We start from the raw sequence: 21,067 nt of genomic DNA on the forward strand, positions 1-21,067 counted from the left end.
TGATTAATGATAATGTCAATTTCTTCGCATTTATTTAACAGATTTGAGGAAATCAGAATGGTTCATTCAAAATATTAGGTACAAAAAAATCTAAATTTCTGTAAAATAAACAAAAATTATTATACAACCCAGTACCACTTGAAAAGGGATAAAAGTGAATATTGTTGTTTCTCTAGATGGTTTTAAATGAGACCAAGCAACTAACTAGTTCAACAAGTGACCGGTTCACGTGAACCAATATTTTATTTATTTATTTATTTTTCTCTAAATTGGTTACTTCACAAAGAAAATTATGCAAACCCTGTTTTAATTGAGATGTTGTAAGATTTCTCGGCAATTTTCGGTTTGTTGATGCGTAGAAAAATGTCAAGGCTCAAAATCATTTGGCCGTTAAATTTTAATGATTTCGTTTCAGTCATCTCGCACTACAAGTATACATCAGAAAGATATTACAAGTCGTTGTTGCCAAAAAATAAAAAAATGACACTTTTGAAACAAGTTCTTACGTGCTTTTTTTGCTCTCTATCTCTTTTCAATTCGTCTAATTATTGCTGATTGTTCGTCTTTATGTTCAATATTGTTGTTGTTGTCAATTTGTTTTTCTACTGTGCATCGAACCGGAGTCTTGAGACGGTCGAGAGATTTTCTAATGAAATCGAATGAAAATGGTTTGGCGCCATTTGATTCGTTATTGTTAGCATGGACGAGTGTTTGTGTGCTGTGTCTTTTTTTTTTGTGAATGAGATAGCAAGTAACAAATTTTCGTTGGAAGATTTCACGCATCACATTGCAGTTGTATGATTGTTATCATGTATGTTTCCTTGATATCCACTCGACCGATCATTGCTGAATATTTCCAAATAAGTAAGCACATGTTTTCTGTGTGTTCCATGGGCAATGCCTAATCGTGGCGATTGAAAAAATAGAATAACATAACGACATGGGAATCAAATGAAAAGAAAATAAGATGAGTTGCAACAATATTGAAATTGAACATACATAATATATACACACACACACACAAAAGAAGAAGAAGAAAAGTGAATATTCGCGTTCAAGCATCAATCAATAACAAAAACAGACATAAAAACTGGTTCTGTGTCGCAACAATGTTCGCTATTCGGTCATAAATGGTCAACTAATAAAACAACAAAATGCAATGGCAGAAAAACCGATCGTCATATACCGAAGCCTAATCACAATTCCAATGAATACCGTATCGCACTCACATTGGTCGTGATCTGCGATTGCAGTTGCTTTGAATTGGCGACTATGATCCATGTTACTTGTCAACACGTACCACAAAATTTCATGTATAACCGCTCGACTAATACGCAGCTTGAAATCATGGTTATGCTAGTGTTACGACAACGATAGTGTTCTTTTTACATTGAAATCTCTCTATCCAGACATTGGATATAGTTGAATTGGATGATTTGCACCAATATCAATGAAGAGCAAATTAAAATCTGTCAATTTGATTGAAAAACCAAGACATTATTGAGCTTTGATGGATTGGTCATGGGAGCGGCTCAATCAAAACAGAGAAAAATGTTTGCTGTGTTTTCAATGACACGGAAAATATAGAGAACCCCAAACGCATATGCGCACACATATCAAATCTTCTTCATTGCTCGTTTGTTTTTCTTGCTGTCTCTCCGCACAGAGAGAAAAGAGACATTTTATAAAATTACAAAATTATTTGGAAGCTTTTTTTTATTATATCACATAACCGACGACGGCTTTCAACATTGTTAAATCGTACAATGATATGTGCGACAATGTAAAATTGTGGAAGAAGAGGAAAAAAAATTGTGGCATACACAAACGAGAGTTGAGCGACAGCACAAAAGCGACGATGATTTCGAAATTGAACGGGAAACACGTTCACAGAGAGTGAGTGCGCGGCATCATCATTCGAATGACGATCGGTAGCCATTCGAGAATCCAATTCGAAGTGAAACCAAACACTATATATTCTCTCATTTCATCGAGCTCGCTCATGACTCATGATTCACAATGCAATGCAATGTATTCATCAATAAATAAATCCCATTTTGCAATGAAACTATACGCGATTGAATGCCATTTTGTTCGATTACAAATTTAATCGTCTTTCTTTTTGTTTTTATGAATGTATTTGTGCATCGATCGATGTGCGCGACCGCGTTCACCAACTTTTCGATTTTCTCCCGTTCGACTTTTGTCGTGTGTTTGTGTGTGTTATGGCTTTTTTTTTCGTTCAAAAAACGTTTATTTATTTCCTTTGCCAATTCGATCATACTTGTCGCATTTTTTAAACTGTCTGTTGTCCTTTCAACCTTATAGACAGTCATCTTTTTTTTTGTTGTTGTTCTCTCAATACGCAATAGCGGCAACATCAAACGCTGTTTTTCCACAAACGGGACCAAATCGCTTTCGTATCCCAGTGAACTTTGCAGCATTCAGCATACAAAAAAAAAAGTGTGGTGATTCTCTGCAGAGATGCCATGGAACTTTATTCGAGGATATAAAACACAAATACAATTCAATGAAAACCGAAACAAAAAAAAAACGATCCAACAAACGCACATCAAATATGTATTGAGTGGAAATCGAAATGGAAAATGTATGTATTGAGGGGCCAGTTTCGTTTAATTCAAATTGACGGGTCCAAGATCGATAAAAAAATCGTCAATTCTGAATTCCTTGAACTGGTATTTACGTAACCACTTCATATTAATCGATTTTTCATTTTAAACTGTTATATACATTGTGAGCTGAATATCGATTCGAAAAAAAATCCTCTAGAAGTAGATAAGAGTTTAAATGCAAGTGCGTTGCGCCATTTTCAACTATTTAAAGTCAAATGATTTCATAGAAAATTCAAGTATTTAAATTCTGAATGTGAAAATGAAATTGTGTTATCAATTTATCTTGACTTTATCGAAAGAAAGTTCAATAGCAACGTCAACAACAGCAAATAGGTACTCTGACAAATGTCTTCATTTTACCGTGTACAGCAATATCGCTTGAGTGGATGCATTCATCGTCATCTTGATCGTCGTTATTATTGTTGTTATTATCGTTGCCGCCGTCGATGACGTACGATATCATTTCTTCAATTATTATTAAATCGGTTTGAATTGATGCTTATGCTATCTAAACGCGGATTTGCTGGTGCGGCGTCTTCAGATATATCAAACTATTTAGTTAAAATGTCACACATTGCTATATATTTATTTTCCATGATGTGTTGTTGTAAAAAAAAGCAATTCAATGGCGAAGGAGAGAGAAAAAGAGTAAAAACATCAATATTTGTATACGATGCGACTGCATTTTTTGTGCAACCATGTCTATGGAGATATTGAACGACATTGCAGCGCATAAACTTTGTTGAGTATTTAAAAAGTATGGGATTGGCGAATACTTATGGTAAAAGACGCAGACAACGTTGCCATACAACTCTTTGGGAGGAAGGGAGAGAAAGATAGAAGCATTTCGATCGAAGATCGATCAATGGCTATCTGTTCGCCATATATGATGATAACGTCTCGAAAGGACGTTTGTTTGAACATCTTTCTGGTTGCGTTTCTCTCTCTCTCTCTCTCTCTTCACAATACACTTTGTATGTTTGCGTTGCAGCGCACAGTGCATAATGGAACATGGAATGACTGTGTTGGACAACATCGTTTTACAAGGTGTTATAGAAAGTTAATTGTTGAAAATTGCTTATTATCGCACTTGTTATTGGTGCGCGAACGGATTCGATTTACTTGAAGAAATCAGCAATAAGACGTCGAATAGACACAAAACGAATGAGTTATACAAAGAAAATGAAAAAAAGGAGATGAAAAATTCTATTTTAACAATTTATTTTAAATATATGCAAAAGCCATTTGCAGCGCATAAGAAACAATACGAATCGAACTATGTGCTGCCCTCTACCATCAGAGATAAATGCGATATCTTAGAAGGGTTAGAGAGCAGCACAAAAATAGTGTTCAAATTGAGTACTCAATTTGATTTGATGCCATGGTATTATTGTTATTATTCGCATTGGAGTATTAATGCAGCAGCATTATCATATACCTATTATTGTCATTGCACCTGTTTTTATAGTAGAGTACACAATAAGCGAGACCTTAAATTCATCTGATTTGATATTCATTTTCCAAATGCTTGAACTGTTAGCTGCATTGAAGTGATGCGTATGAACTAATACAATTCTTTTCAAATGCACGCTTCTTTTATTGATTCCTGATGCTGATGCCACAGTTGCATGTCATTTCAGGTGGCATTACATTCTCTCTCTCTAGCTGGATCACTTTTTTGGATTGTTTAAAAGTGTAGAAATTATGTAGAACTGCTTTGTGTCGCATCTTGTTTGTTACGTCTTTTATGGTCACCTTCATTCTTCCCCTTTTTTTACAGGCACACACTTTATATCCATATAATGTATATTTTTGATCAATTTAAATTCCTAGCTGCAATGACAGCAGCAACAACCACGCCAGCAACAGCAATAACATCTTACCAATGTGGGTATCATCGACTATGTGTGCAATACCAAATAAGAGCAAGTGCATTTATGTAAGAAGCAGCTAGAATTTATTTCAAAAAAAAAAAAAAAAAAAACATAAACAAACGAGACAGGAAAAAAGTGTATTGAAAGACAAAAAACACATATACACCGTTGAGAGACGATCGATTGGGTAAGTGTTCATGTAATTCTGCTTTCCGAGATGGCATTTTCATTGTGTGCTTCGATCTTTATATTGGCAGCATCACAGCACAGCAACTGTTTACTGTCTATAGATGTCAAATAAGAGAGTGAGAACAATGTGGCGGCAGAAGACGACGCAAAAGGTGGTGGAGATAAAATTCAACAAAATTTTTATTACGTTTCAAATTCTTTCGCTCAATGAATATTGTGCGGCTTATCACTTCTAGGTTAGATTTTTATCGCCTCGAAAAAACAATCGAATAATAAAAAAATGTTGTGTGTTTAGTTTTAAATGTGGTATATTCACTTCATACGTCAGTGAGTAACGCATTTGAAGGAGCTTAAATTCAATAATTTGATTTGATCTGCATAGAAAGGATAGAGCATAAGCTATGAACTTATGAAGAGATTGAGATAGTAGAAAGAAAGAAAGAAATAGAGAAATCATCATAATTACGAATGGTATTAAGTTCAACAGTCAGTTTTCCACTTGTACTCTTTTCATCAAATTACTCCACATGTCTGCATTTTCTTTTCCGAAATGGTGCGAATGTTGACGCTTGGATCAATTCAGAAGAAGTAATGTGTGTATTTTTTTTTTTTTCATTTCCAAATTGGATTTCCATATAATAACTGTGCAAACTGAAGCGCCCAATGATGAATATGATATGTAAAGTGTTCGAGTTACTGATTTTATTTTTTTGCAATTGAAGGAATTGCAAAGAAAGTCGACAGATAGCACCGTTGCTTGTGAACGCATACTTCATGGAGTCATAAAAGTGAAATACATAAATTAAATTTAATTATGAATGTATGCATTGCATGGCTATGGGTTTTAGTGTGCAAATATGCCAATACAAATATGCATACAAATGAATGTGTGTTTAGTGTAATTGAAGTGTGGAAATGGAGAACAAACCACAGTTGGCATGTGTTGGCCACTGTTTCATCGATATGGCGAACGAGAGAAAGAGTGGAAATAAAACTGTGTTTTTGGGAATCATCTTTATGATACAACCGGCATCGCTTTATTTTGTGTGTTCTTCAGTTTCTTTAGCATATAATTCTTTTTTTACAGTGATAGGATTGTGTGTCATCTACAGTGTCTGCTGAAACATTGTCTGCTGAAACCGCAAGCTATACACAATTGAGCTAGAGTTAACAACGCGCACGCATTTACTCATGTAATAATACATACGCTATTTTATCGGCTTATATACTCGTGACAACGAACGGAGAGAGTATTCCGATTGCCACAGAAAAAAAATCTCCGCACACTCACACAGTGATAAACGCACACAGAGAGGGAGATAGAGTGAGACAGGCAAATAGACAGAAAGACAGGGCCAACGAATTATGATATTAACACCACATAGCATAGCAAGAGGAAGAGGGAGAGATGAGAAAACAACATATCCACCCAGTTGGCCACCATTGGCTGTACACTTGAATCGCTTTAATGGAATGAATAAGTTGATATATAAATAGGCGGATGCTGACACCAATCGTTGTCTCGCTCTATTTGCCTGCATTCGAATGAGACGCAACGTTGTTGAACTCACATATTGTATGTGAGATGAACAAATACACACATGTACACACACAATGCGATTCAAAAAGAGGAGAAATGTTTGCTCAGTGTGTATACACTATTCACTGTGTACAGATACATGCTATATGTTATTGATGCATATGAAAATTGAAGAAGATCACTGCCATATATACGCACAATTTTGTATTCCGATTTCAATGCTCTTACATTGTACGGGGCATGCGGACTGGTACGTGAGTAAGCGAAACATGGATATTTCTGTATAATATCAAAATTGTTTTGTTTTTCCCTTCCAGCAATAATTGTTGTCGACGATGGAGATTTCTCTTTTTTGCTTGTTTCGAGACTTTCGAGTATTAATAGAAGTAGGATATTTTCATGGTTAAGCACAAAAAAAATAACATATTTTTTTTTTATTATTATTCGATTTAGCGAATAAATTAGGCGATTACGACTATAAGCACGTGAATAGTCTATGCTTCTGAACATGATCAACTATTTGAAGGCAATTGGTCATACATAAAAGTAACCGAAACCCGAAATGATGTGTCAAAATAAAAATTGCATTTGTCCGTCTGGAGATTCACAAAGAAAAGAAATTCCGCTGAAATAATATCTGGAACTGGCAGAGAGGAAAAAACAGAAAAAATAAAATACTCTTTTTCCTTGTTCAATGCAGAACAAATATTGGAGAAAACCAAATGCTTGTTTTCAGTTGAATTTATACTCTTCATTTATGGCCGAAAATGTGTGTAGACTGTATTTTTTTTCTCTTCTTCTTTTTCGTTTCAACACTTGAAGAAACCAATAAAAAACAATTTTGATAAAATGTGCTAAATAAATCAGCTGTCATTTGTTCGCACGCAAACGTTCTGGTTGCTCTTGTTATTCATTTTCTGTTATATATATTTTTTGTTATGTTTCGCTTAATTTTGCGGCCGACTACTTGAAAATACACACAAGCCGCCGGCTTGTTCGGTAAAGATGAAGATAATAGATAAGATACCAGATAAGATACAGATAAGATGCTATCTATATCTTATCTGTACCTAGACCGAAAAAATCTCATCTTATTTAGATACTTTAAAAAATTTCAGTATCTTTGAATGGTAGATAAGATACTTTTTAAGATAATTTTTTGAGAAAACAAATTTAAAAAATTTAAAGTATCTTATCTAATATCTTATTATTTAAAGTATCTTATCTAATATCTCATCTCATCTGCAGGTAAGATGCTTTTTAAGATATTCATCACGTATACACAAGGTGAAAATGATTGTCCGAGAATGAATGTGAGACAAAAATTGGTGACGACTCAGTACTTTTTGCATGGCGGTGTTACATTTCAATAAAATCTTAGGAGAAGTCTCAAATTAATTCTCGGACAATCAAATGTACAGTATCTTATCTAATATCTTATCTTATCTTGCAGATAAGATACTTTCTGAGATATTTCTAAAAAATTCAAATAAAAAATGTTCACCCATTTTTTATCTTCATAAATATCTCAGATAATCGAAGATATTATCTCATCTTCTATGTTTTTTTTAGATAAGATCCTGTATCTTATCTAGATATTTTTTTCGACACACACAAAAATCTTATCTTATTTAGATACTCAAAAATTGGATTTTACCGAACACTGCAAGCCGGCATACAAATGGTGAATGGCGCGCGCACTAACCGAAATTTTCGTCTCGAAACGTTTCAAAATGTGACAAGCTACTCAATAAGAGTGAGAACAAGTTCAATGTTCTTACCCATGTTGTTGTGAAGACAGTGGAAATCGCGACAACAACTGACAACAACAAAAAAAGAAACCGACAGTCTGATGCAATAAAATGTAAATGCTTGTGCGTTGACCGGTGTGGAATAGATAATGGCAAATCGCGTCCAAATTATATTAGAAATGTAACTGTTGAAATTGTATGTGTTCCAGCTCAAACTGAATGATGGATTCCGTACGGAAAGGTGAAATTAGCTGAAGGAAACAAGTCATAAACCAATTACCGGTCGCCATAAATTGTTTTTTTTAAATTCTTTTATCGCATTTTCAACAACAGAGAACCGTGTATCCTTCATTGTATTTTGAAAACATATATACACACACCAACCACATCGCCACGACTGTTGTTGGTTTTCGCGTATTTCTTGTATTGCGTGTTATTCTTTGATGATTTTTCCTTCATTCAACGTTTGGTGGTTGTTGTTTTTTTTTTTGCAATGCCTATGCTTGTTTGCGTCAGAAATTACAATTAATTAACATATTTGGTTTATTATTGAATTTTGTGTGTCGAAAACTAGTTTGCTGCACTTTTCTGACCTTTGGTTCACGATTCGTTCGCATTTATTCTCTTTTGGTTTTTATTCTTCACATCGATCATTGTGAAACATGATCATATTATGCAAGGGATAAATGTGTCATTCAAGACTCGATAATGTGAAGGTATTGCGAACACAGCGCTAGAATGTATAATAACGTACTCCTCACATTAAATAGTAATGTACTGTTTCAGCGCCAAATCAATTTGAAATTAAAACACACACTGCATAAACCTTGGTGAAGGCAACAATTTCAAATATCCGAACAAGCTAGAACAAGCCACTTTTTTCCACTTCGATGTTTACATTCACTTGCGATTTTTACTTTCTTTTTAAATTGTGTATATGTAGAAAATAAAATTTTCCTCCAAAATGTTGCTATACAAATACGGAAAATTCAGTAATCCGAAATGTTTATAGATAAAATATAATCGTCTTAAAATGCTATGTCAAGGAAAATCTTGCACAATCGCAATGTATGGCAGTGCTGAGCATGAATTTAAATCTCTTCAAAACATATGCTTTTGTATTTGTTTGTTACGAATCATTTATGCATACACGAACTAAAACCTCTTAACTTTGGCGTAAATAATACGCCAATTGGTTTTTGTTTTTTGTTCGGATTTCATACATTGTATTTGATAGAAAGAGAGGCGCACACTACCGTCGGATAAAATGCGTATAAAATCTGTAGTTTTGTAAGCCAAATAGAGATACAGCAACATCGAATACTTCTTTGGTGCTGGTTGTCGTTTTTTTCATTCAATTTTATTTGAGCCCAGCTTGAAAACAATAAGCTACAAAATCATTTTGAAGAGGGTTGTGCTGCATAACAAATAATAAACACACACGCACACGCACACACACACACACACACACAACGCTTATGACGAATGATGAACCCAAACAGAAGACATTGAGAAAATAAGAGCAAAAAAGAGAGCAAAAAGATACCATCGGATTATCCCAATTAATAGTCGTATTACATTTTTCGCTCATGTAATAATTATTCGACTTCCTATACAGGAAACAAATATCTTCATTTGCCGTTTGCGTTGTCCATATTAGAATTATGTGTGTTAAATCGTGGTTCGGATTTTCGGGATGCAAACGCGCGTCTGCTGACAAATAAATAATTTTCGAAATGTTGATTTTCGAAACGAACGAACGAAATGTGGAAAAATATAAGCGATAGAAATGAGGCGATCGTGTCGTGGTTAAAGAAGAACAGTACATTCAATGCATACAAACACATTCGAGATGGGGTGAAACGGAATATTCGACGCATTTTTGATGTGTGCGCGCGGTGTGTCTGAGTACACGCTTAAAGAGTCTCAAATTCACCGGCATACGAAACGACGACGAAAAAAACCACTTCACATGAACAACAGAATGGTTCTCAACAATGAAGGGTTCCCATCAATACTTTATGCATATACTATATTCATTTGTCAATTTCAATGTAAATGCATCGTTCGGACGTGTGCACATATTTTCCGCATTACCGTTCGATAATGAGGTTCTTAGACTTTTTTGTTCCATTTTATTTTGATTTTTTTTTACATACATTTTGCTTAAGTCAATTCATAAAGAAAGTGTGCACAAGTTGTTCTTCAATGGAAAGTTAAAATTTCGATATTTCAATGATTTGACGTTTTTTTGATTCAGAAAAAAGTTAAAATCTAAAATCAGAATTTTCTGAAAAATGTTGAAGTAAAAAGTTAAAATTTGGATTAAAAATCTTCAACGCGTATATTTCATATTTAGCCGACAATTTCATCGATAAGTTGAAAAGTCAGCGCGTGTATGTCAGCAGCCGCATTATTACTTGTGCACATTTTTATAATATGTGGCAAATAATATTATTTTATATGTTGTTATATTATTGTAGTTGTTTGGTTTGTTTACATTTTGGTTGAACAGGTTGTGCGGTGGTTTGATGTTGCTCCTTTTATGCCCTCTCTCTCTTCTCTCGTTAGCTCCCTTTCATTGTTCCGTCGTCTCGTTGCTGAAGACGAAGATATTATTATTATTTTCGATTTGTGCTTATTGCTCTGTGCACAATTTTATGAAATGTTGTTAATCCACATGCTTTTAAGATCGGTCGAAGAGCCGCGGCATAAATATGTTGACATGCATGCAACTTTGACAGCTGTTTTCGTCATTTTGGACGATGGATTTATGTTCGATAGTTGCGCAATTTATATATACATATACTCACATAAGTGTTCGCCCGATATAATTGTCATCGCAATCGTTCAAGACCAAAAGCCGTTTGGCTTTTATACAAATGTTGATTGAGATCATCTTATTATAAACTCATGTATGTTATGTACAAACAGTTTTATTCAATTAAATAGAAAAAAAGAGAACGAAACGACAACGTGAAGTGTCTCTCAAAACAAAGAGACCCATGGCACGGGCGCTTCCCATATACTTTATAAAACAATCTTATCATTAACAATGACGTTATGTTTCGAACATGTTTATTTTGAATGCGGCTCGGTTTTTTTACCTGAAATTGATGACAACACAAACAACAACAATTTGAATGAATGTGAAATGAACACTTCATCCAATGTTTAGTGGCAATTTAAAATATAAACCCTTGCAATAACTCACATTTTCACTTTTAAGTGGGTAACAAAATAGCGAATATATATGTACACAAAACAGTTTTATAAATGGTATGCGTTTTGTAACATTATTGTAATATCCCTTGCGGTTTGGGCGGTTAGTTGACGTGAAATTGAGTACTTAAAAAATGTACTCACTATTATTATTAATAATTTGAGTTATGCGCATACAGGGTAAATATAAAGTTGATTTTTCTCAATTCGACACGACCAAAAACTTTAATTTACGGAAAGGTGAAAAAATATAAATTATGAAGTCCGAAAAAAAACGTTTCAATACTCGGAGGATGTTTTAAAATCAATGTGAGGAAGTCTCATCGGTCCTATGAAAAAATTCATTTGATTTTCAAAACATGAACAGTTTTTTTTATTATTTTGCTTTCATTATGGCAATTTATTTGAACAACTTTAATGAAAATTAATGACCATTTCAGATTCTAACAGCGCATCTGTAGTGCGTTTTTTTTTTCTCACCATTGCACATACGAATTTATATTTTCACTTCATTATGATGCAGATACGGTTAATAAAACCCTTGGATTTGACAAAAAAAAAGAGTAAAAAATGAGCGTTTGTTTTTTTTGCATCGAATAACGGGCAATTTGTTTGTTAGTCGCGCACAAATGTGCACATATTTTCTTCATCTTCCACTGTTGTACATTACGAGTCAAATCAATTGCACTTCACAAAAAAAAAACAAGAGAAAAAGGGGCACATGTCAGCATTTCTTGTTTGCTTGGTCGCGATCAAAATACCAAGATAATATTTTCGAAACGAAGCAAATGGTACATGCCGTTGTCGATTTGGAAATTATGAAATACATATCGATAATTAAAAATAATTACCCCTTTTGTGGTACTTACCTACAATCATACTCATTCGACACCGATTGTTTGTTGTTACTTTTTTTTGGTTATTTCACCAAAATCCCAATTATTATTATCATTATTTATACAAATGTCTAATCAAAAAGGCAAAGAGGTTCACAAGTCAAAAATCGTGGCCATTTCCAAACTACATGGGCGATATTGATTGACATACGGTAGATAGACGCTCGATGCTGACAAATCGCCATCACAAATTGAAAAAAAGAGACGGAAACACCGAATATATGTCTACATACGTATTTAATGCGTGCATTTAATGACATAAACGGAAACATGTGTCGGCAATATTTTAGTGGGTTATTTTACAATACGATAATTATCATTTTGATGTTATCAGACAGCCTTGAATGCTTTGGGCGCGCGGATAAATCATAGATAGAAAGAGAAACGATGAAAAAATGTTCAGAGGAGGACATTTTTATCAACAAAATTATCATCAACGGTGTGTGTGCCAATTGCCAATGGTACCGACCGACGAATAACAAGCGAATAAAAATGAAGAAAGAACGAAATCATAAAGGAACCGAAACCCCTCCGAAATATGACACAAAGGGGACACAATGGCAAAACAATTTTATTAATTCCATACATGGCAGTTTATGTAAAAGCGTTACTTGTTTTGCCAATTGTTTTGATTGAATACATATTTTCATCATTTTCTCTCTCCCTCTGGCATCATTGTACGCTTATTGTTTTCATCAATTCGAGCGTCAAAAATTATGACATAAAATTTTCATTGAGCGTATGGGTTTTGTTTATAGTTTTTATTTTCAGTTATGGGGCAGATCGCTATCACAATTAGCTACCAGTTCATTGTTCATTGAATTGAATTGTATTTTATTTTATTTTCATTTGAAGAAGGGAGTGAGTGAGAGAGAGAGAGAGCGTCAGAAATAGGAACAAAACTGTGCACATCTTTTTTGACGGTTTCAGTTATCGGTGGTGTTACTTATTGTAAATACTTGTTTGATTTTATTTTTGTGATAGGGTAACACATTCAATTCAAGTAAAACATATCAACTAACGAATAATAACAATGTTACAAAGCTATCGTCAACACAATAGATTATGAATGTGGTACTATTATTATTTTTGCTATAGCAATTTTCATGTCACATACATACGCACTTCTTTTGTTCGTGTTATTTTTCAACTTCATCCATTTTCAATGACTGTTCATTGTGGTCGATGATTTGACGGGACCTCGTTTGGATCTAATTCGTCTGTTGCAAACAGTGATCAATGATAAACTCTATTGACTCCTCGATCAATATCATTTCGTTAGCTGAAATGTGCATGATTGACATTTCGAGTGCGTCTGTATGACTTGAGTATATCAAAAAGGTAGAAAAAAAGAGATAAACTCATTTAACTGTACAATATTAACTATAAACATATGGTCATTAAAGTCATTGATTTACTCGATATAACCAATTTTTTTTAACATTTTTTTCTTTCATGTTTGACATTTTGGCGAAAAAACATCCATCATATTTGCTCAAGCCCAGACGCAGGCAATATGGAAAAGGAAGCGGGTGAACCAGCATGATTAATCGAATCAAGAAAAAGACTAGATATATTTGAGGAAGAAAGATGGTAAAGAACACAAACGAAATGTTTGAGTCACTTTGCTTTGTGTGCGTGTGTGTATGTAAAATGTGAATAGGTGTCACATTTTTGGCCTGAATACGTTCAAACGAATTTTTCATTTTATTGGCGACACAAACGACAGCTCATGCCTTCAATATCAGCAGGATACAGACACAATCGGTTCACCAAACTTAGGCATCATAAACGTCCATCATAAACATGTCATTGTATCATCGTGCATTTTTGGATAAAATAAATTGATTTTTGATATCTCTTATGTACGCGTAGGGAAAAAAGACGGAACGAGAGGCGAAAAAGAAGAGAGAGACGAAAAATACCAGAACACAAATGTTAATACGGAACGACACATGAAAAAGGAGTGATAAATAATAATTTTTTTGTTGATGTTGTTCACAGTAGTAAATTTTCAATGGCATTTTTTTGCCCATCACACTAATCGAATCACAGAATGAAAAAAAAAAGAGAGAGGTTCAACGCCTGCTGTGTGGCTGTTTCACAGTGGAAGCAGCCAAATGACTCCAACAAACAAATAAATGGAACCGTTTCATAAATATGCATCGTATAACAGAGGAAATAAAAATGCTTCTCTCTATTAAATATTTAAGAAAAGAAACTGATTTACTCATTCGCACTGCACACTCAGACTCATTGAAGCTTACGTTTGTTTCTGATTTTCGTCTATCGTACGCGCAATCTTTGATCACCATGACCGCTCATATACTGAAACATATCTTTCTCTTTATCCGCTCACACACTTTTTTTTGAAAAATTGAAGAAAAAAAAATAATTCCGGATTGTACAAATAAAGATCATTCACAGGTTTCGTCTTGTGATACAGTTTCTTATATTTCTCATTCTGAATGAAAATCATCGAGTCATTCAACAATTCAATGGGAACACATTGATACAATGAGCTCGCGGAATGTCAAAAATGAATTGACGCTTCAATCATAATTACGATTACAAAAGAACGGAAAAAATATGTACGTACGTGATTGAATAAGTTTCGATGTTCAATTCAGAGAGATTTTTTCGGGGAGAGCATGAATGTGAATTGAAATTTAAAAAAAACTATGTGTGTAGTTTATAATCTGTTGAAAGTTGCGAATTCATTGCCAGTGAATTTATCATGCTTAATATTAATTTCGGTTAAATATGTGACAGGTAACGATCATGAAAGTGATCTCTTCATTTTTCAACACATTTTGTGTTACCGTCTAGTGATTATGCAGCTCTTGTTACCATAAACCGATTCATTAATCCCAACCAAGAATGCTTGACTTACTGCAGATCGACTATGGATTTCTTTTTTTTAGTTGACTCCACACATAATCATCGAGAATCCATTCGGTTTTCTGCATTGTAATTTATGGTTTTCGATATATTGTGCGCAGAAATATATTTTCTCATAAAACTTACGTGCTTTCATTTATTCATGTTATTGCGTGTGTGTGTGTGTGTGTTTGTGAATCAAGGCAATGGCTTAAAGTGAAATCACCTAAAATTAAATTCTAAATTACACTTACTCGTTCCGCAAACCGCACGGTAGGTGTACACCTAATCGACATAATTACTGTATGAATTCCCTCACTCATTCACACACTCCGCTGTTCAGATCACACCACTGGTCTTATAAAGTCAAACGCGCCGAAATGACGGGAGCCAATAGTCATAATAACAATGAGAATATCCACTAGATCACACACTAACAAGTAATAATAATTTATGAATGAAACTTTTGAATGTGTGTTGTGTTTTACTGTTTCAAAGCCACAAATTCATGAATATTTCGTTCTTTACAATATAATTATTCGAGAAATTCAAACACATCGATTAGTTAAATAACCATACGAAAATGAATCGAAATTCATTGTAAAAGTGTATATTTTTTTCATTTCAAAATAAATCATATGTTGCTTTCCAATGACCTTTTGATTTGAACACTTGCTTATTGTTGCTATATACATGTATTATTTTGGTGTACGAATTTACGCCGAAATCAAAACGTCAACGTTCTGATTTATGTCGCACGATTCAAAGAATAGAGTAAAATGAATGAAAAGAACCAGCACAGATGAAGCAAAAAAATAGAATAAATAAACACCGCACGCCCAGATGATCAGTCGTTATCAACGCCAGTCGTTAACTTAGTATTACTCATGTTTCATCATAAATATAAATAAACAACACAAAGGGCATTTACACTTAAATGCAAATGTTCTCAGAATTGAGTCCTCATCCGAAAAAAAGCGCTCGAAATTATCAACGAATCTGAGAGATTGAAGCGCTGAAAGGAGAATCAAAAAAATAAAGACTGAAGCTAACGAAAAATTAAGTAATTTATTATTAATTAGAAATTACTCAACCGTTCATTCATATTAATCAAATTCAAGACGAAAACTTAACGCATTGACGCTGAATACAACCGTATTTCAACGTTGTAAATGCTCTTATTTATTCATTCGTGGCTGCGATGTCTTCGTCGTAGCCAATGCAAACGAGATTTCGTCTGGCCACTTTTAAAACCGCAAATTGTACCGCACTCGTTATGGTGCGGTCATAGCATTTTATCCAATGTTGACCACAAAATTTCACTTATTTCACGTGCTCATTCTAAAAACTCAAATGGTTAATGACCGATTAATCTGTTTCATTATTTTTAATTATTATATGGGCGTTCATTTAGTATATTCGAACACAATTTAAAATTCAATACATAAGCTACAAGTGCAGTTTTCATGTCAGTTAAGTTGCAAACGAATAATTATTTTCATTGCGAAAAAAAGAGTCTTTACTCTGTAAAATAGAAGGGATTAAATATTAATCATTTGGGATTTTTCATCAAAATAATCCAAAAGGATTAAATGTTAGCACTATAGGATTAAATTTGAATACTTACTAAAAGTAGCTATAATAAGACCACGATGACATCCCGCACAATACCCAAGGCTTACGGCCGAGAGTTTCGTGCTTGATCTTGGATAGAACGCGATGTTCCTTGTATAGGTTGTTGATTCTGAAAGTAATGATTATAATAATGTGAACTTAACTACTGTAGTTAAACATAGTAAGTGTGCATTTGAATATTCCATAATGAAATTTTCATTACAATTTGATAAATTATTTTTTTTTACCTGAATGGGTGCTGTAGGTCTTTGAAATACGGGGTGTAGTTCTTAGTTCATTACAGCACACCGTCCTATGTTTGAATTGTTTAACAAATAACAAATTCATTACTTATTGTTCATATTGAGAAATCGATTCAATCAAATGCACAAACCTTTGTAGAGTATATTGCGACCGGCATTTGTATCACGATTCCATGTGATAGTACGACCAATTGTCCGTTTTACTTATCCGTTTTTTTTACACACCTAGTGTGTAAGGTAAAGTATTGGAATCGGTCGAAAAATCTAGCGTTCTTTCAATGTCCGAATGTATGTGCGTACCCTGTACTCTGTATCCTGTACCCTGTACCCTGTACGCAAAAATTTGTTAACACGATAACTTTCAAACAATAAAAGTAATTCAAAATCTGACTTCACAGGATGATTGGGGGTGCCGAGGAATAGAAACCATTGGATTTTGAGCGACTTTGGTTGATAGAGTAAAGTGTCATGTCTGGTGTGATGCCCATGGGCATCCATGGGAAAAATTCAATTTTTCTTCCAAAAGTCATATTTAATGTATACTTAAACACTCAAAAATGTGTATTGGGGGGTTTTTGGGTACGAGAAAATCGAATATGACGTTTGTTTTGCGATACAAATAACTTTCGGCACACTTTTCATACAAAAATTTCCAAAAAATTGAATTTTCGTATGGAAGCCATGCCTGTATGATATCGTAATGAGCTGAAACTTTGCACAGGTTATTCTTATCACACAAAAATACCATTTCGAGAGTTTGAAGACATTTCAACGTATATTAGGGGTACCTCCCGAACAAAATTTTGGATTTTTCGCTCAAAAACGAAATTTTGTATGGGAAGTACCCTTAATATGCATTGAAATTTCTTCAAACTTTCAGAATGTTAGCTCTTTGTGAAAAAAATAACCTCTGCAAATTTTCACTTGATTACGATATCATATAGGCATGGCTGCGATACAAAAATTCCCATTTTTAGTATTTTTTGTATGAAAAGTGCTTCGAAAATTATTTGTATCGTAAAACTAATGTCAGATTCAGTTTTCTCGTGAATTCAAATTACAGTAAAAGATATGTAATAAATGCATGTTGTGGATCACAGTGCGGGAAAGTTCATCTTACGGATGTAAGACATTTTATTTCTTCTCAGCGTCGGAATTTTGATGCCATACGTGGTCCAGGACGAGGTCGATGTTTTCGTTGTTTCGTCAAAAGATGATTACTCTTTCGTGAGTCGATGGGACCATGTGGTTTATTTCTTTCTGGCAATGGTTCGCATCCACGGCAAGTAAATTATCGATACTTCACACGATCACCTTTCTTCGGAAATTCCAAGTCTTTGAAACACAATGAGCACACCTTTGTTGTTCGAAATTCATGTCGAAATTCATCCACTTTGACCACTGTACAGTTGCGCCGTCGCTTCATTTTCTCAAATAAATCGCGTACTTTCGATCGAATATAACCTATTTTTTGAATAAAATCACAAATAGTATTTGGCAAACTCAATATAATGGTGTTATAACTTCAATCATAAATAAATAAATAACCTTTTGCTTCTGAGTCGGCAGCAATGAAATTTTCACCCACAAATACGAATGTTTCTTTGCCATCGATCAACCAGTCTACCAACTTGTCGAGTGTCTTATTCGTATCGATGTACTATAGAAAATCTTGAAGTGCATATTCGTACTGCGTGTATGCTTCAAACTTCTCATTGAAATGCCGTAAAATATGATCAACATATCTATCAATGTTGTCTGAATGTGGACCTGGTTGCTCATCAAAAGATTCTCGGTGAATACGCATTTTTTCGTCGATGTTGAAAGTCAACTTTTTGCGCCATTTATTTCGCTTGCGATAGCCGATCATGCGATTATATTGACCCGATGTCAATCGAACGAGTTTTTCGCGGTGATTTTCCTTGTTCGGATCATTGTAATTGGTCACACAAACACCGCCAATCACCAGCCGAAGACCTGGATCGAGATCATACACTTGTTGCGCTTTCAATAACTTTTCTTGAGTCTCCCGCATGATTTCATTTTCGTCTTTGACAACGACGAATTTTGTGCGTTTCATCCAGAATGACATAGCCACTCCATCCGTTTGAATCGAATTTTGGAATTTTATAGTGGCACGATTGTCATTTTGCGGTGTTCTTTCGATGGCATCAATGTCAAAATACGTTCGACAAAGCACGTCCCAATCAGCGGCTTTTTATTCCTTACATTGCTTTGGTGTTCCATCACGTCTAATGAGCCGTTGGTGTGGGCGTCCGATCTCTCTCTCAGCATGCAATAAAGAGCTTTGTTATCGATGCGAATGTGATGTCTTTTGAACGTTGAAACTGGAAAAACGGTGAAATTTCTGTAATCACGGAGCTCTGTTCTTTCACCTCGTCGTAATGCCGGCTCTCTATTTCGTTGGTGATCACGAATGTACCTATTATTTAATTAACGAGGAAATCAATAGAAATTGCATTGTTTAACGAATGAAACAAAAATGATTGTGTGCAACCGATTGATTTGAAATAATGTAAAAATATTAACGGCTTACCGTTGCAAATGTTGAAATATTGGTACGTATTTGAACCAATTGCCTGCCGTCGTCATCGTACAAAAATATGCTCGACCATCTCCGAAACGAATTGGATGCAATTAATTTTTTAGTATTTCAATTAGATACGGATCTGGTACGCGCTCTGTTGCTTGGTCGCATTTTGGTGCTGAAAAAACTTCCAAAGACGAGAATATGCGTGATAGACGTTATTCTTGAAATTTGTGTAGTAGATTTGTGATGCGTAGTTGAATATATTTGATATTTTCTCAATTTTTGGAGCTCTCACGAAATATTTACGACACAAACGATAAATCATTCTGGACACCTTGTATCCACAGTTCATAACGGCATCTTCATCGTCACTATCAGAATTTTGCGTCCCTCGGAAAAAATCATCGAAGAAGTTCTTATCCACTAATTGACTGAAGTAATCTTCGATTTCACCGTATCGATTGCCATCACAACGCACTTGAAAAAATTTGAAAATCAAGTAATGAACACTGAGTGCACCCAAAATGAAACATCGCGTCATTTCAAGCACATAATCAATGATCAAATCACGAAATTCATCTGTTTTCATTGGTCGATTGTGTTTCAAGCCTTTTTTTGCATTTTTCTTTATCGTTTGATTTTCACACATTTTTTTCCTCTTTACTGGCTTTGGCTTAGAAGCCGATGCTGCATGCTTCCGTTTCTTTCCAGCCATCGTGATCGAGTGATAGTATACCGAAGAGCTCTCTTATATTTATAGTCTAAAATCTGTTGATTCAGCAATATATTTTTTTTGATGAATTTATAGGTTCCCGGTATTTTAAAAACGGGCCTCTAAAAATTCATCAAAATATACAATCACCGATTCTTGTGATCGGGTTCACAATAAACAAACTAACAATGCGTTCATTTCACTCTTGCATAAATATAATTTCACAATTCTTCGAGGCAAACGAATCAAAAACTTTATTGAAAATCATTCATCAACAAAGCAAGAATATTCTCACATGTGTTCTCAATGTGTGTTTCGGTTGTTCACGATTCTGATGGATTTTGAAACTCAGCAAAATGTTCGCCATGTTACGCTTCACAAAAAAAAAAAAATCGGTGAGCTCAAAAGAGTGAGGTTATGAAATGGAATATGTGCTGATATCAATGCAAATCGATCCCAGCTTTTATTGAGAACCATCCGCTAATCACCCTTTCTTCACTTTGTTTCCACTAGCTATGAAACATTTTATCAGAAATCTTATAAATAGCACAGAAGCGATGGAAGAAAGGGATGTATATTCAAAATGCCGGCGAGGTCGAATTTTTTTTTTTTCAATCATCTCATTCAACTCTACCTAAAGTCTCCTTAAGTATACGTAATGTGCTTAAGATTGAAGGTAGAACAAAACTTAAACAAAAACAATGCGTTCGAATGCATTTTATATTTGATTTATTTCTTAATGAATCGCTTTATTATATCATTCAATTCCAATTGAAAAAAAAAAAAAAATTGAATTTAGATATAAAAGTGTGAAATCTCGCAAAAGAGATTCGTTGAAAAATAATTTGATTGAAAATTTGCTGATTCCGCCCCACTTTTGAGGTTTCAATTTGTATTTTAATTGTCCATCTGCCACCTGCCACATAATAATCACAACAATGG

Source organism: Contarinia nasturtii, unplaced genomic scaffold (genome assembly GCF_009176525.2).
Source record: "Contarinia nasturtii isolate CC-2019 unplaced genomic scaffold, AAFC_CNas_1.1 Cnas_scaffold_493, whole genome shotgun sequence".
Lineage (NCBI taxonomy): Eukaryota > Metazoa > Arthropoda > Insecta > Diptera > Cecidomyiidae > Contarinia > Contarinia nasturtii.